General features: G+C 40.9%; 1 long non-coding RNA gene across 1 annotated transcript in view; it reads right to left on the bottom strand.

Annotated features, from left to right (window-relative positions):
* Window positions 1-3,298: 3,298 nt before the first annotated feature.
* LOC143157365 (uncharacterized) overlaps window positions 3,299-18,862 on the bottom strand; it is a 34,566-nt gene continuing 19,002 nt past the window's right edge. The window contains exon 3 of the long non-coding RNA XR_012994770.1: window positions 3,299-4,698. This is a non-coding gene — a long non-coding RNA (uncharacterized LOC143157365). The remainder of the gene's footprint in view (window positions 4,699-18,862) is intronic.

Below are 18,862 nucleotides of genomic sequence, written 5' to 3'. Positions count from 1 at the left end.
CAGCAGAAGTTTGCCCGCTCGGAGCTTCGCGGACGGGGCCGCGTCCTCCGCTCCGCTGCCGCCGCCGGCCCCGCCGCCATCGTCCCCCGCTCCCCGCCGCCCTCCCCGGCCCGGCTCCCGCCTCCCGCCTCCCGCCTCCCGCCTCCCGCCTCCCTGCCCCGCACGCCCGCCGCGAGGTGAGTCCGCCTGCTCCTTCCTCAGCGTCCCCCGCGGGTCTGGAGAAGCCTGCCAGATGTGTCCCTCTGCCGCAGCAGCAGCAGCAGCAGCAGCAGCAGCAGCAGGAGCAGCGGTCCCTCTTGGGGACGTCGTGCGTTTTGTGAAGCGAATTGGGCCTGCTCCAGCGTGCCGTTGTTACGCGTTTCTTAAGGAATTTCCCAGCCAAAACACACAAACAGAAAAAAAGCAATGAGGTTAGCTTGTCGTTATTAATTGCCCAACTGAAAATGAGCTTAAGTTAACACATTATGGGGACAAGAGAGGGGATGGGAAGGAGAGGGAGCACTGAGGGGGTTTGAAAGAATTGGAGGAATTCATCTGCATTGTGGAGGAAATTAAATGTTTCTGCTTTTTTTATTTTGTTTGGTTTGTTTATTTGTTCTTTTCCCAGTAAGTCACCAACAGATATTTTATGAAGTTAGCCACAGCTCAACACTCTGTTTGTTGGAAAACATTTTTGTTTTGGAGCGGATAAAACATTAGGAGTGCAATAAACATTTTAAACTTAGAACTGCAACAGATACAGTAAATCACATGTTGTTTGCGTGTCGGAGCAGGAATCCCTGAAGCTGCACTCCCTACAGCGAGTTCACCTTGGGACAGTGCCCCAGAGCGTCTTCGGCTTTTGCAAGGTGCCTTTCATGGTTCCTTGCATTTTCCCTCTGACACATAGATTGCAGGACTGGCTGATAGGTAAAGCTGGCCAGATTTTAGGCACCTGACTTGTGCCAACCGCAGAGGGTGAGTAAAAGTGAGGTGCCTGGGTTCCTCGACGGTCAATGGAAACAACAGGCAAATCCAAGTGTGACTTTCCCTCCAGGTCTAGTTCTGGAGGTGGCTCGCTCTCTGATGGTTATACAAAGGAACCTGCGCCCTAACGCAGGCACTGCCGTTTGATGTCTCAACAGGTGACATCTACCCTGGCTTTCGTGACTCAGTGTCCTTGTCTTCTGCAGACAGTGGTTATTGCTGGCGCACTGAGTACCTCCCGGTCTGACAGCTGTCAGCCAGAGGACACCAGTCAGCCAGAGAGAACTGTAGCTGTCTCATTTCTAGATGGCAAACAGAATTAAAAGAAGTTGAAAACTCCCATTCCTGTCTGTTTATGCTTTTTTTTTTTCGTTACTTCTGAGCTGAGTTCATAAAGTCAGTTACCGTAGCTATTACAGAAATATTCGCTGTTTACTGGTGGGATGGGAGGTGGCCCGCAGTCTGTATGGGAGGGATGTGGTCTCCTTTAAGATGTGGTTCACAAAATGGGAAAGTTTGTGTAAAGGGAGTTGTCTCTGTTCTGCTCTTTCTTGAACAGGTTCCCACATTACAAACACCACCGCAATTGGCAGTATTAGCAGAGAGGTTAACAAATTGGCTGATCCCAGCTATTCTTTCCAAATATCATTGTACTCTGAAATGCAACTGCTCTGCTCGGTGAGAATAGCTCAGTAAGATGGTGGCCTGCTGGCACTGTCACCTCTTCTGTGTGTGAAACAGTTTGAATATTTGCTTCATTTTCTGTATTAGAAGCCTTTATGTAGGTTAAAAGATTTCTTCTTCCTTAAACTCTTTTCATATCTTTTTGCATTTTGGCTCATAATAATTAAGACATAGAGGGGCATCTCATCACTAAGGTTTAAATGACCTTTCCAAGTTTAAGGTCATCTAAAAACTAAAGATTGTGTCACACCGCTGGGACAGGGGGAAGAGGGAACGGTTCTATGACAAAGCCAATTTAATACAGCCATATCTGTATAAAGCAGAGATTGGCAGGAGCAAGCGCCTCAGAGTCTAAGCTTGTTAATTAATTAAGTTATTAGCAAACATTTTAGAGTAAGCTGTACACTCAGGAAATGAAATGACTGTAAAAGAATAGCAGGAAAGTGATCTTGTTTCTTTCCACAATTCAAAGAAATTACAGGCTCCTTTTGCTGATGTTCACACACGGTGAAACTGGAAGTTTCATCCCGGTTTGCTCTCAGTGTGGAAAGCATTAATTCTAACCTAGAATTACTGTCTTCTTTAATTTGAACATAACATTTGTGCAGTTTGTTTTGAAATTAGCTACTATTTAAATACATATAAACATACTGGTTTAAGGGTGCTACTCAGTAGATCCCCAAGTGGTTTACAGACTGGAAAAAAAGTGCTATCTTATTTTTCTGGATAGCTGATCACAAATATGATAGTATTTTCTCTTCATTCTGAGTGCATCCACTGCTAGTGGAACATCTTTATACATGCTAATAGCTAGTGCTAATGCCATAGGTATCTAATGTAGTATTGCTTTTCTTGCTTGCTGGCCAGAGACAGACGTGTCAGAACTGTGAAGGCCATTTATCTTCACATTTTCCTTACCCTGAGTAAATTCTGCTCCACTTGTTCCAGTTGCACACCTGTTGGTACACACGTTGCTGAGACACATGGGATTCAGTGATGCTTTTGGGGTTGATGATGTCCTCCTCTTTATTTTTTTCAACAAAAACAACCAGTGGTCTCACACAGGTGACACTGCAGCTAGAAAGAGATAAGCATGGGGAATGGAAAAGCTGCTGACTCAAAACCACTGGTATGATATTATCTAAAGACAAATGAACTGTCGGGAATTTGCCAGGTACCAGTTCTAGCTCCCTTTGTAGGTATCAGCTTTCCTGCTCTTAAGGTGGTGTCCAGATTTGTGTTGGACTTTCAGATTCAGAAATAATAGTAACAATGATAGATGTCTCTCCCATTCTCCTAAAGGCCAGGCACCACTGCCATTTTCTAGGTGGAGATGTATTTCTCTTCAGGTTGAATTATTGCAACTCATTCTGTCACAGTTATGGAAGGTAGAGCCAAAATAATTCATTAAGGAAGAGACAGCTAATACAAATGAGCCTAGGGTGAACACTCCCATGGCAGTACTTTGAAGGTTTTCTTTTCTGTTGCTTCCTTAAGCAATACTTCTATTGCTTGTATTGCATGGGAAATATCTCACTAGCTTTACTGAATTTTAGTTGGCACTTTTTAGGACAATTCAAATAAAATATGTATCCACTAATTTAAAAAAAAACCCAACACATTTAAGAATATTTTGTCTTCGATTTTCTTAGTATAGAGCACAACATATACATTTCATAAATGTTACCAAGTGTACATGATATTACAGCTCTGTGGTAAATGGAGACAGGATATTAGACATAAACATGGAGGTCACACAGCACCGGAAAGAACTGCCAGACACGGCTCTAGCCAGAGGAAGGAACCAGCTGATACTGGAAACTGCTGAAATCAGTATCTATCTATATACATTTCAGGCATGAGCAGCATTCAGAGTCATGTGAAAGCAGTTGGTGTGGTGTTTTGGAGAAAAGGGCATCAAGGACAAATTAAGTACACTTCAGAGAATTTACTAAACCATTTTTTTCTCTTTTTTTATAGAAAGATTTTTCAGTTAAACTTAGATCACAATAAATCAAAAAATTTCTTTGACGGAGTCAGAAGAGATTGGATGAGCTATACTTCCAAAATCTCCAGATCTGGAGGCTAGTAGATGCCAAGCAGGGGAACAAGAAAACATAAAATTATACGACTGCAGCAAAGGTGCCAACAGACCTAGGGAGGTCATAATTTAGCTGTCTGGTTTCCAAGAATACACATTTGAGCAGCACATGGTTTCTTGTTTCAAGACAGGCATCAAAGTAGCAGTTCTGATATATTAGCAGACATGCAGACTAAGGACGTCAATAAATGCAGCAGTCTTTCATGAGATGCATTTCTCAAATGTGGCACGTTGATTAATATGCTAATTAAAAGTGAATGTACGGAGCAACAGTGATCGCAGTCTTGTCTACCCCACAGCTCCACCATCGCTGTAGCTGGCAGAGCACCCCGCAGTACATACTGTTCAAACTGACAGAAGGAGTTTTTCTGGCATAGTTACACCACCTCCCTAAGTGACGTAAGTTGAGCCAATATAAGCTCTCCCCTTCTGGCAAAGTTGCGTCCACACCAGGAGTTCTGCAAACATAGCAATATCTGCTGGGGACGTGAGTTTTTCACACCGGGAACTGACATATCTACGTTGGCAAAACATTATAATTTAGAACAGGCCTAGAAAAAAACGCATTTATCACCCCATCCTCAGCCATTTGTAAAGCATTAAAGAGTCCTAAATCCTTAACTTTCTGATAATGGTTATCCTTTACAGACAGAAATTCTGATGTCAGTGAGAGGGATAGAGTGTTGCGTTGGTTAAAAATGCATTGCTTCCTAATTCTTAGCGATTTCTATCACTACGGTGTCTAGTGTCTTTGCTAGTAAATGCAATTCAACTGCTCTACAGAAGGATAACACTTAAGTGACTGCCTGCCTCTTCTGTTGGGCTGGAATCTGGTCTTCCCATCCTCAGTCAGGCTGGGCTGGAAGGACGGCGTGTACAACCACGGTTCCTGGGACCACACAACCTAACTGTGTGTGAGTCCTCCTTCTTGGAGTTACGGTCAGCACCTGTAGTGAACCAAAAATGGCATTTTTTTCAAAAGAAAGTATTTTTACTTCAAGTAATCTTATCAAAGTAAGGGAAGTAGCAGATCGTTCTTGCAACACAACCATGGTGACAAAGCTTGTCATGGTTTGTGCAAAGCTCAGGTAGGCCTGGTTTAATCGGGCACCTTCAGTCTGGAAAAAAGTTCAGCCTGTCTCCTTACAGTCTGTAGGTTTCTCTTTATCGCCGGTCAATCCCAGTTTCCACAGAACATCAGGAGCAGGGAGACAAATGTGAATGCATTCACATTTTCCCTTCTGCTGCAGCAAAGGTTACCACCAACTTGCTGGGGGTTACTCTCTCCGCCATCAGCTAGATGAGATGTGGCTGGGAGGATTGTCTAGCCCTTGTCAGCCAGAAAGAGACGGGTAAGCAATAATTCACTGTTTAAACAGGCTTTAACTAAGCTGGCTCATTTTAAGCAGCAGTTCTAGCAATAGCTCAGCCAGAAAATCAGGAGTGGGAGGGTGTGCATAACCCCTAGGAAGAGGGTGGTGACAAGTAGCTGGCTGAGGGCTGCGTATGGAAACCACTTCTAGTGGCACGGCAGCAGCCAGAGAAGAAAGTCTGACTACACTGACGGTTAATATTGCTGGCGGCTTGCTACTGGCTTTATCTGGATGGAAATCCTCTAGACCCCTCACTTGAAAACTGCCTACAAGTGTAACAACGGGGCAGGGGGTGGAATTTCTAATATTCATGGGGTATCTCATATCTTTCACATGAAAAAGAGAAGGCAAGAAACTTTCTTAATCAAAAGGAATAAAGTAGAGGCAAATGTAGGCAGGATATCAAAAAGCGTCTCTGCCAGTGAAATCCATTAGCCTTGAAGTAATCTCCTAAGGGAACTGAAGACATTCCCATTGCTTGGGATATTTAAAACTAGGTTAGACAAAACACTAGGAAGTGTACAATGGGGGACAATCCAGAAGCAGCAGGGAGAGGGATTAATAGTCTTAATAAGCCTTTAACATAGATTCTGTGATTTCAGTGCCAAGAATTCACATGTCCCCCTGCTCTCTTTCCTCCCTGCAGCTGCCATAATGGGAGATTATGAAATCACTGTAAATGTGGGCAATTAACTATCCTAATAGAATTTGATAATGTAACGGTGGTACATTATTCTTCCTCTTAGTCTCAACTAAGACTCCTCTACAGTGGATTTAAGTTGACTTTTAGTAGAACTATTGCAGTCTTGCGGTACAGAGAATTAGTAAGATTACTTTGTGTTTCTAATAATTGGCTTGGATTTCAGACAGTGATTTTGTTTTTAGCTTAACCACCTTTCCCCTCCCCTAAATCTCAAAAGTCCTAAGTTGTTTGTCTAAAACTTCCGCCTTTACTTCTGTGTTTAATCACTCGTTATTATTATCCCATATCCTTCTAAATCTGTAGTCTTGTGAGAGCATAGAAGAGCCGAGGGGTTCACTTCAGTAAGATCAATAGGTGAAAGATGTACTTTGTGGCATAGAGATGAGTTAGTATTTATATCTCTGTTCTGTAAATGTTAGGTCACTGCTGAAGTATTCAGATCAACAACGTATTGTTTATAAACATTGTCTAAGAAGAATTTATTGTTTCACAAATACCACTGTTTGCTGTGATCTCTGATAATTTTTCACATTTTCCTGGTGTGTCGATTTGATAGTGTGTCCTTAGGTCCAGACGACTGCTTGAATCATGTTCACACTGGAACAGGGGGTACTTTGCTTGGTTTCACTGGGGGAAAAGCCAGTACACTGTGGTTTAGAGAGGCCCTACCAGTGGAGATAGCTCAGTGAAACCATGCTTCATGGTGCAAGTAAAAATGACTTACAATGACTTGCAATTGACACAACCTTTGAAATCCTTTCAGTTTATGCTCTGATGGAATTCCTATGAAGAATTGCTTTCTATGTGCACCTCCAAAAAGCCAAAGTCACGTTGCAAGAGAATGAGGTTTCAATAACATGTTTCGTTCTGTGGTTTCTTTGTGTAATTTTGTGTGATAAATATTGTGCCTGTAAATCACTGCTAGTCAGTTTTGATCTTTTGAATGTTATCAAATTCTTTAAGTAACACAAGGCATTCAACTTGGGTGTAAAACTATCTATCTTCAGATAGTTGGGAATTCTTAGCTAGAATAAGAATCTTATGCAGAAAAATGTCGTTAAAGTCAGAAAAATGACGATTTATAAATGGCTTTCCAACAGAGAGGTTTTTACCATTCTGTGGGGTTACAGCTGCTAACGTGAATTATGGATGTACCAGTGGGGAAGGAATATAATGATTGAGAAGTGAAGCAGGCTCCATTTTCCTTTTCACACCCAAGTGGTGCGTACAGAGACAGATTCTGTTCTGCACCATTGTTTTCAGTGGGACTGAGCAGACGGTTACCTGCAAAACCTTTGAGTGGTACACGCATAAATCTAGAAGAAGCCCTCCCCATAATTCCATGATCCAGATTGAATTTTCAGTGTGTAACATCGTTAGAAAGAAAGCTCTATGCTTGGTAATTGGTTTTTTTAATGTCTTGAGAATTCATTTTCACCGGGAAAGTTTATGGTAGCATTTTTACAAATGAAGTAAACAACTATATTATACTGTGGGAGCTGGAGCCTGACATACCTATCTATCTTAAGAGGACTCATTCTTCTCAAACCTCTTCAATTTTAACCTAACTTTTTGGATGACAAAGCATTGCTGAAAGGTTGTGAGAAACTTATTTTATATTATTTGCCAATATTTTATTATTATTGATCTGACATACAAATAAAGGTCAGTGAATTTAGAACAAGGATGAATTTAGCCTTTAAACTGCATCTATAACAATATGATTACCAGCCTCTTTTTCCCTTTCACCTTAAAACTCAGTATAAGTTGATATATTGGCATGTATAGTTGTTTTTAACTTTCTGCATCCTATTCTCTTGACAAAGAGAAAAGAGAACACATGGCTTATAGTTATGCTAGTAAATTTAAAAGTGCCAGTGAATGCTCTCTGGCACTGAACAGGCTGGCATGGAGCATCCTGCATCTACCCGATTACATTATTTTCTGAGCAGTGACCACATGCAAACTGCCTGTCTCTGCCCTGTGCCAGCTCCCAGACTCTGCCCAATAACTGCCAGGAGAATTCAAGCTGGCCTAGGCTGAAAGCACTGCAGAAACTGTTCTTACCGTTTAACGGTATACGTTTGTGCGTACCACTGTATGCCGTTTTTTCCATGTTCAAAATGAGTTATGAGCTAGCACCATGTCTTTAGGATTTGCTTTGACACATTGAATGGGAGGTCACAGGTACACCTAAAGCTTTTTTCTTTTCTCTTTTTTTTTTGTTCTCTTGGTATTTCAAAAACCTCCTAAAGATAAAAAATTAAGCCAAAACACACAGGTGTTCCTTGGCAACGTGCTTGATGTATAAAAACAATTACAAAGAGGCATGCAGTGATAACCTCTACCCTAGTCCTGTTCAGGTAAGTGACAGCACTGCAAATGAGTTAATAGAAGAATGATTTTTTTTTAATGTGAATAGGCCGTTCTGTTTCTGTTTAGGTTCTCAAGCATGGAGGCAGAGGATTTTCTACCTGTCTTTGTAAAATGGAAGCTGTCTTTCCCCAGATAAAGTAATTGCTAGAGAATGTACTTCAATGCTCAACACCAATTGGAATTATCCAAATTCTCTCCTCTGAATTCAGTGAACTTAAGAAAGATTGACACTTGAGAAAATATTTTATGTCTCAGTGGTATTTGTTTGCCCTGAGACTCACTGGGCAAACAAACCCATTGCAGTGATTCAAGGACTACGTGAAGATTTTGCGGTATCTAGAAATCCCTCCTCACCAGGAGAGACGCTTCTGCCCATAGCCCTTTCCTGCACCTACAGCACACAGCTCTGGAAACAGCCCTCATTAATATTATTGTTACTGTCGTGCCATTGCAATGGTGTAGTAATTTACTTGGGAGACAGATGCTTTTGTGGTGCAAGTCAGGATCAGGCCTTTAGAAAACATCTCTTCATGTTTAAAAATGTAGTGAAATGAACTTTAATGGGTTTCTAAATAGCTTGCTGGTTCCTATTTTAAATTAAATGTAGTTTAGCATTTAACTATTTGATATTGTTATTGTAGAAGTGATAATAAAGTCTTTCTAGCTTAAAATTGTGCTGTCTAGGCTAGAATTTTTCCCGAGTTTTAATATAAAAAAGACAAGAGCAGACACAGCTTGTGTGTCTTCTGGAGAAGAGCCCTAGCATTGGCATAGTTGTATGAATCCTTGGGAACTGCCATAAGTTCAGGTGGCTCCAGGATACGGTGAAGAACCTGTCCAGGCACACATTCATTTCAGTTGAATGGTTTTGCTTACAAAGCTGGGATCCCAAAACATCCATCTGGAAAGCATACTGAAAGCTTAAGGAAGCATAAACAGTGTTCCTGATGATTCTGGGAGAAACTCTAAGGAAATTTGGTAGGACTCCAACTCACGTTTGTATTCCTTTAACCCCTTTTGTTTAAAATGCTGGCTGATTGACTAAGCCAGAAAAAAATCAGCTGGGGTATCCTAAGAAACTTCCTAGATATTTAATCTGGGTCACTCAATCACTTAGCAAACCAATTAACTCAGTCAAGGAAATAAGATAATAATAAAAGTGGGTTAAATAACAAAATGGAGAAATTGGATTTTAATCATAAAAAGTTCACCGTAAACTTATGAAGCATGTGGAGAGTAACTGGATGGATCGTAGCTATATTTGCATATGAAAGATATTCTAACTGTATGTGCAGTTAGAAGTGGGGTGATCAAAAATCACCCTCCATTGCAGGGAATCTTCATCTTGAAGAAGTCGCCTGCAGTGCCCAAGTGAGTAAGGCTGCTTTGGGCAGCGTGTCTTTCCTGTAAATATTACATAGCCAGCTGCTCGTGTATGAAGATTTTAGTATGATGGGACAGATTAGGTCTGCCTTAATGGGCAAAGAACAGACCCAATCTGAGGGACTGGAAGGGTGCGCTAGGCTTCTCCTACGCTTGTGTCCCTGACTGACCTCTGATGCATGGCTGTTCCATTTAAACACAAAGGATATTTTGTCCTGGCAGCCCTGCAAGCCTTGTCTGGGAGCTAAGAATCAACCCACTACATCTCGTGCTCTGTATTCTTATGAGTGATCATTCTGCAGCCCACACTATAATCATACTTTATTTTCAGATCGTTATGCTCTGCCACACTTGCACAACACAGTTATCCTGAATAGGATTTATATAGATGTCTCTTTTAAAAATGTGGCCTTCAGGTAGAGTCTTCTTCCAATGTTAGAGATGTGAGAAGATGCTAAACCTATTGTTTTATTTTAGCTGTGCTGACTGTAGAACATGTAATTGAAGTATTAAAAATGTTTTTCCCTCCTATTAAAAATATACAAATTTTAATACCTTAAGAACAGAATGATAATGGAAAAGGTGTCATTTTCATATAATCCATTCTTGGAGTAAGAGTCCTCTTCAGGCAAGCTGATTATCAGTTTTATTTTATTTTTTGGTAAAAATTCTATGCATACAAGATAATTAAAGATGTAATATTAGGCTTTTTATAGCTTTAACACAATAAAATTTGGTAAAAAATTAATAGAAAAATAGTCTGGTTATGTCATCCATTTACTGAAATAATACTACTTTCAATACAGGTAATGAAAATCTTTGTTTCACTGAAATCAGTGGGAAAATTTCTATGACTTTTAAACTGAGCTGTGGCTTAGATCCTTTTTCTGCTTTGCATGTTTTTCATACTGCATTACTAGGATTTCCCTTTAAGAAGGCTCCTAATGTTTTCCAGTTGAGCATATATATATATTTATACACGTGTGTGTCTCTGTGCAGAAACAGGCTCGAAGAGAGTTATCTGTTTGCTTTTTCGGAGAGAGCCATTAAAATGTCAGTGTTTGCCAGTGTATGCCACAGAGTTACCTCTGATTTCAGCGACTGGAGGCAGCTGCAGCATCGTAATACCACTACCTGTGTAACTCCTGGTAATACCACTACCTGTGTAACTCCTGGTAAACAAATGCCGGGTTGACAAGGAATGCTCCCAGCTTAGGTACCATGCTATATGGCTAAATTATCTAACAATCCATTTGTGCCACTCAGGGAAAAGGCTTCAGGCGCAAGGGTGAGGTTTTTGTTAGCATCACACCGGTTTGCCTCCACTCTCACCGAAGATGATGGGAGCATTACCCACGGCTTCAGAAGAGCAGGGCCCAGCAGTGCTGCTCACAGAAGTCACATCCCACAATTCACTTCTTCTACTTATTCCAAAAGGGAAAAATGCCTTGACATATGCATAACTTTCTTGTGCTTAATTTGCCAGCTGGTGAGTGTCACATGTTTAATTCGGGCAATGTAAATAGCAATCTCTTTAATAGCTAACATTTTCACCTACAACACAGTCACTGAGCTTAGACAGCTGATCGCTGCTGCTGTAGAGCTAAGTCCTTAAATATTATCAAACTAATACCCTTGTATGGTCACACTGGATACAGATTAGTGAAAGCCATAATCCTATTTAATTTAACACAGTCCTAGGGATTTTCCTCTACAAAGAATTTGGTCACATGCATACTGCATAATATTTTGCATAGTTCTTAAATATATGGCCCCTCTCTAGGAGCAGGGCTGTCTGCCAGTTTTAATGGCACTTATTAAATCCCATTGTACTCCGCACCACAGTCCAGATGCAGGTATCTGCTAGAAAAAGCTCCATGGTTAGTAAGAATTTGCTGTGGCTCCGAGCTATGCCACAGCTCATTCTCTCAAGTCGGCTGTTTCGCCCTCCGAGGAGGAGGTTATCCCTCAGCAAAGTTAAGAAGATGAGGGACTACAATTAATTTTACCCACAGTGCTGCCCAGCCAAGTCCCTGTCGTCTAAGAACTCAGACGTATAAAAACTGACTGTGCTTGAACTGTCACGGATTCTCGGGTCTGTGGTTAAGCAACTCATTTCTGAGTCATAGGAAAAGCCTGATTTTTATGTGCTGAGCACAGTTAAGCCCATTTGCCTTCAACACTATGTGATATCTTTGACACAGCAGCAGATTAGACTCGTGGAATGAGGGCTACCCCATGTACAATCTTCTTTTTTTCTTTTTTTTCCCCCCATGTAGAAATATTGTCTGAATGGAAGAAGGAGACTTTGGCCCTCTGTCAAGGTCTCTTAGCTAACACCATTGCTTATCACGGAGCAGCTGTAGATTGCAAGGACCACATGCCTGGCCTGTCACAGGTACATTGCAGACCTTGCAGGGCACATGTGGTTACAGGTCTGTTGGGTGACCCTGGGCAGAGGTACGGGATTCTAGAGGAAAGGAGGCATGCTGAAAGCAGTAAGCTATGTGGTCAACTGTGTGTTCAGACAACAAATATCAAATCCCAACAGGCTGAAACTACAGGATCCTCTGTCACCTAGTCAGAAGCTGGATTTCCAAGCACAGCATCGGTCCAGCTAATCTTTCAGAGCTCCCAGCTCAGGTTTATTCCTGTTACGCAATGCTTGGAGCATTTTATAGGCTTTCAGTACTTATTGCAGAGAAATGATGGTGAAATTTTGATCAACAGACTGCTGGGTAGTGAAGCAGATCCAGACAGGGAACAATCTTCTACCTTCATTTTCCTGACAATTTCCAGGCATGTTGGGACAAGTATGTGGCCTGGGTGATTTCCACGTGAGAGTGGCCCTGCCCTCCTCAAGAGTGCTTGGTAGATAAAAGCAGCTAAGGCACAGAGACTTCTCCACCTTCTCCAGCACCATGCTGGAGGTAGAAGCCTTCCCCTCCAGGAAACGGAGTGGTTCGAGTTGATTAGGTTTCCAAGTTATTTTCAGTAACTTAGGCACCACCTGAATGGCTGTTGGCTTAATGCACAGAATAATTATTAGTATTTTTACTACTATTACTATTAATAATAAAATAGTGCTTCTTCCAAAAGCGCCTAAGGAGCAAGCTAAGGTAAGCTTCATCTTGCTGGGTGCTCTGCAACTTTGGGCTGTCGTTCAAGAACACAATAACTCCTGCTTCAGGGCTCCCACTACTGGATCAAAAGCACGAAAGCCACATGAGCCAAAATGCTGACGCTGTATGAAATAATTCTGCAAATTCAACTGTATTTTTAAATGTTGGTAATTTAGCTTTATACTGGTTGGCTTTATGCCAGCTTCAGTATCGTCTTCCCCTAGCCATCCAACGTTGTACCAAACCAACTGCAGCCTGTTTTCTCAGCACTGGTGTGGAGTCAGCATAAACCCCAAAGCTCAGTTGTGTGACCTCTTCTGGGTCAAATCTTTACTGCTCACAGATCTGGTGTTAGTTTTCATGGCAACATAGTCTCAGAAGATCCAGTGGTTTTCTCCTGAAGAGCTTGCTAACTACACAGACAAGAGAGCTGTCAGAGGAGAGGTTGAATGGAAAAGAGAAGGGGACAGAAAGATTACAGCAAAACTCATTGGTCATTTTTGGAGGGGTGGTGAAGGAGGAGTGAAAGATTGTAAAGAGAATACACACATGGAAAGGAGAGGGAGGGTGAGGGTACAGAAAAGCAAGGAAAAATAAGAAAAGGGAGGTGGATAGGGAAGCTGCTAAAAGATCTGGCTGAAAAAGAAGAAAGAAAATCGGAAGGGAACTGGAAAGCCTGGGCATAACTGGAAAGTTGCTGTACAGCGCATATCCCCCGCTTGGGTTGCTTCTGCTTCTCTCTGTGTTTGGCTGCAGCTTTTTGGCTTCTCCTCTCTGGGTTTCCCCTAGCACCTTCCTGGAAGAAGACCCAGAAGGCACCTCTCTTGCTCATGGGTAGCAGAAGTACCTCACTGAGCCCCAGGAACCAGCCTCTACCACATTCAGAGCTCTATCCCCTCATTTGATCTACTCTTCTTGCTGGTCTGTGCTGGTTCTTACAAACTCTTCTCTAGTCTGGTGGAGATGAGGAAGGTGTAAAGGACAGCAGCTGCCTGAAGAGTTTGCTCATCACGAAAGGATGATCTACTCTGTCTTCTAAGACTGACACCTTAGCAGAAACACAGAACTTGATGACATTTAGCTCTCATTACAAATCTTTACACATATAGTTAAGATGTGTCAAATTTACTGCACTCAGTCATGCATAGCAGAGTTTGGCTTATTTACAGTATGTTTTCACATGTCATACATCTTTAATCAGGCTTGAAATGGATTGGTTTAATTTTTTTTTCCACTGATGGTTCCTGCATGAAGATTAGAAGAATTGTTATTGCTTTGGCTTATCTAGTGTTGCACCATGAAGAAATTATTGGCAATAATAATTATTATTATGCCCTCCAACTCCTTCAATCTGATCATAAAAGTTTGGATTAGTGACGTGCGTCAAGATCTGGCATGAGTTTTTTTTCAGTATTTTATGTGAAAACTAGAAGGCAGTGATGTGTATGCATCTGTATACTGAAACCTATGATAAGAAGTAAGGTCAAATAGCTTTGCTGTCTGCCATACCCATCTTCTGCCCTGTTCTGGGCTTCTCTTCCCTTACCTTCTTCCACCACTTTCTGCCCCCAACTGTGGGGGTCATGCTGCCCCACAGCTGCAGCTCTGCTGAAGGAGCGGAGAGCAGGTCTGGAAATGGACCATGCTCTTCCCGCAGCCTTCTCCCAGGTGCATTGCAGCAAACAACAGCTGCCACAAATATGAGGTGGTGTGGGTTGCAAAAGCAATGTTTGAAGACCACACTAACACCTTGTTTTCTTTAAAGGAAACCCCTTGTGCTGTTCCTTGAAGGTGTTGTGATAGTACTCTCAATACCTGTGTCAGAAAAGATTCAAATATTACAGTCTGTATCTACTAGAGGCCACATTTTTCTGCCTACTTTTTTTTCTCCTGCTGACCTGCTGATTTTTGTATAACTTTTAATGAGTTTAGACCTGCTGTCCCTGTTTCAGAAGAAAAAACTTCCAGTGGTGGCTCAGTATTTTTGCTTGGCATTTTTTAGTTTGTAAAATGTGTATAACCACAAAATGCTGAGGTGATACACATTGTACAAGGAAAATGTGGCTCCTGAATTGTCCTGACAAGAAAACCGAGGAATTGGCTTGTGGGGAAAGGGAGGAAGGGAGAATGTATCCGGCAAATAAATCACTGTATGTCTACCACAGTTGAAATATCTCTGATTTACTAAAAAGAAGAGAAAGGCAGCAATCTAATTTAGAAAAGCTTCAAAATCTTTTTGAGTAATTCTAAAAATCTGAGTAAAGTAGATCCAAAAAGAAAAATCTTTTAATAAGTAAATAAGTGATTTATTATGTATGTTACAAAACACACAGAATATTACACTGCAAATAATATCTTCCGAACCTGTGAACTAGTAGTAAGATCACTAGTCATATTCTTTGTTTCTTTTCTTTTGAAAATGCCTCAGTACAAAAATGTTTCTCTACATTATCAAAAGGATCTGTTTTACTGAAAACAGTAATGAAGTATTAGTTGCTACTGGTGTCAGCTGAATGCTCCATAATTTTATTTTTTCTGTAGACTGAAGTAAATTATGAAATTATATTCCTTGAAATATATGCGGATTGTTTTGCATTAGCTAAACACTAATTTTACAACCTTGCTTCTATCAGAAATGAAACAAAACTGCAAAAGGTTAAAACCAAAGGGGATCTGCAAGTTAAGAATAAGCTCAGAAGAAACTACTGTGGTTGGGTTGTCATTGTGAGATATGTAGATATATACACATATATATTCCTGTCCTCAAGATTTACATGGCTTTAGGGAAATTCCTACTCCTCGCTCCTTCTGGTTTTTGAGGAACTTGTTTTATGTGATGGCCCTTTACCTTCACTGAGCTCCCGTGAGAGTTTTCAGAGCGGTGGACCAGAATTTGCAATTCTGTGCGCTTCCTCCCCTCGCCTCCCTCCTTCCCCCTGGGACTTTCACATTTTCTTCCAGAAAGCCTATTTTATTAAATAAATCAAGCTTAGATTCAAACGTGTATCAAAACGTGCTCGCAAAGCTGGGAGTGCTAATAAAGGAGCCTGCGGGTGCGCGGGGCAGCGACGGTGCTCTCCAGGGGGAGGACAGGTAACTGGTCAACCTCACGTACCGCCGTGATGCACCGCCGCCGCTGAGGCAGAGCGCGGGGGGAGGAAGGCAAAGGGCTCCCTTCAACCTCTTCAGCTCGTGCTACAAAGCCTGTAAAAACATCTGTCTTTACAGATTTGAAAAAAAAACTTTTCTTTTATATCAGAATACAAATTGAGAAACATATTTCTTTACAAGCCCTTAAAAATGAGTGTCACCCACCACATATATTATGTTCCTGAACTGAGCTAAATTGAAGCCAGACATATATTTCTCTTTGATGACTCCATCAAGGTATGTTTTAACTCCTCTCCCCAGCCCTTCAGCCTCTCAAAAGATACATGTGTAGATAAGGGAGCAGCCTCAAACCCATCCAAAGTAACAGTAGCCAAACAAGTGGCTTTAAAAAGAAAAATCCAGCTTTGTAGCTCTCTCTTCCTGCAGACAATTTCCTTTTCCAGTTATAAATTTCGTCTCCTAAAAAAAATTCCCTGGAAGAGGCAGAGGAGACAGGCACATAAACAGAGTTTGAGTAACCCTATGTATTCTGGAAGTGGAGAAATTTAACTCAAATTTTCCAGGCATCTCTCAGGTGTACAAATGATCATGTAAAGCACCTCTAATTTGCCTGATTGCATGTCTGAGTTAGTAACTCAGATGGTTTTGGCACCTACACATGCTTGCCAAAGATGCAGTGGTGTTCGACAGGCTTGCTCTGCGGAGAGTTTTAGTCTACAATTGTTTGATAGCATGGTTAGTGTTAATGAGATTACTGTTACTTGAGAAATGCTTCTTATTCTCTGTTACCTCTTACTGAGTGTCAAAACCAGCCTACTATCTTATCTATATTTGGCATATACTGTCAGGTCTAAGAACCAAAAACTGTTGTGAATTACACTTTGAAATGCTGGACCTAGTGAAAATAAACCAGATATCCTCATTTGGGGCCAAACTTAACCTTGCTTTTGCAATTGCTCCCAAGGACATCATCATTTCTTCAGAGAGAGACAAATGGCTATAATGGCCCCTTAGAAGATGAGGAAGACTGGATGAATCGGGAGAAAATGCACTTCTTCACTGATTCCCATCTCCATAGAAACTCCGCGACTCCGCTCTGTCTTCTGCCTGTACAGATTAGGCAGCCCGGTTTTCCAATAACAGACAGTGAAGTCTGATGCCTGCATTGTCTTGCAGAGGGGTATCTTGAAGGGCAGAATTTAAGTATAAAAAGAGAACTTTGCCAAGTGCTTAGCGTTGCCTCCCCCAGCTTTCAAATTCTTCCTGTTGCTTTTCAGGTTCCTAAGAAAATTTCTCATGAGAATCATCAGTATTTGCTGCCAGCGTACCCACAACTCTGATGATGTTTTTGTCAACTACTTTTGCTTCAAAGGATGCAGTGTCATTGAAAGACTAGTGCACACTACCCAGTATCACAATGCACGTCACTTTTGGGGAAGACAGGGGATCATCAAGAGCAGACTACGGGATGCTAATTTAAACATAAAGCTTTATTTTCAAATTCATTGAATAGTTTGTGCATGAATGGATGTGCTTTTTCAGCAGTTCAGATAAGCAGATAAAGATAGTATTTTTTTAATGACGGGAAATATATGAGAGAACATGTTCATTGATTATTGTTAGGAAAAGAAGATATTAAACTGCAGTAGATAAAACCAGCACAGCATGCAAAGTTCTTTTGTTAATAAGAATAAATTGATAGATTTATAGACTTTAAATTCTGGCAAGATCATTTGATTGTCTCATCAGACCTGTAAATCAAAGCCATTAAATCTCACAGTATTACCTCTGAGCTGAATAGAGCTAGACAAAACATGTTGGTAAAGCAGTACATGAAACAAAAGATTCAGTTCAGCTTGACAGAAGCTTTATAGCTTTGGGTCAAATCTACCCTCCTTAAGTTTTAAAAATAGAGAGAACAACTAAAATTGAAGTGCCATTTTCCCCAGTTTTTCAGCTTTGGCTAAGTGTTCTGTATTTTGGTTTACCTGTGAAAAAGGCATGTTTTTTCTTTGTTCTAGACTTGGTCCATAATACACACAGAGCAAAATCATACCCCTCAGAAAAACAGCCAGTTTTCACATGAGGATTTCAAACAACAAAAGTTTCTAAAGCTTCTCCTGTTTCAGAAGTTGATCACTCATTCTGTATGAAAACCCAAAGTGCATAATTTCTCATATAAGTATGTCCAGCTTCAGCTTTCAATGTTTATCATATTTTCTTGACTGTTAAAAGGCCCTCTATTTTCTTGTCATAAATGTACTTATGCATTGTAGTCAAGTGACTCTCAATTTTATTTTTAATGGACTAAATCTGTTGAAGTATTTAAGTCTCTTCTAGGAGGCTATTTTCTATGGCTCTTGAACAAGTCTGTGACTCTGCTTTTAAGAGCTCAAATTTTTCCAATATATCTACCTTTCTAATGAATTCATCTTTGCTATAGAGAAAAATGAAGTCGTCACCCATTTTTCCTACATTTATACATCCACGGATTGTATTAGCCCTTTGGCCACAGCATCGTAGTGGAAGCTTATGTTCTATCACTTGCCTACTTTGACCCTAAATCATTTCAGAAAGGTTGCTTTTCAAGATACTACTCTAAATAAATTTCAAAATGCCATTTTAAAGTATGCCCTAGGTTTCTAAGTCTGCAATAGCCAAAACTCATATCAATTTTGTCTTTTGAAAAAAAGTCTTATCCAGCAGTTGAGATCACTTTGTACAGGTGCTCCGTCTTCATTAATATATGCCAACGTTTGTGTTATGTGCAAATTTTATCTGCAATACTTTGTATTTGACAATTATTTCCACTTTAGGAACAAGAAAGTTACATACTTTGATTTCTTTACACATGTGTATTTAATCCCAGTACTTCTGCTGCTGCTTCTGCACCCTTTTTCCCCACACTCCTTGTCCTCCTGTGAGATGTGTTCCCTATCCCATGCTCTCTGATTCATTGCTCATACTATCCCCACATTCTTGTCTCCTCCACAAACTCTTCATCTCAGCTGCATTTTCAACACAAATTCTCTTATTTTTTTCT

This window comes from Aptenodytes patagonicus, chromosome 2 (genome assembly GCF_965638725.1).
Source record: "Aptenodytes patagonicus chromosome 2, bAptPat1.pri.cur, whole genome shotgun sequence".
NCBI classification, from domain to species: Eukaryota; Metazoa; Chordata; class Aves; order Sphenisciformes; family Spheniscidae; genus Aptenodytes; species Aptenodytes patagonicus.
The sequence above is the reverse complement of the archived record's forward strand: the minus strand, read 5'-3'. Positions and strand labels throughout refer to the sequence as shown.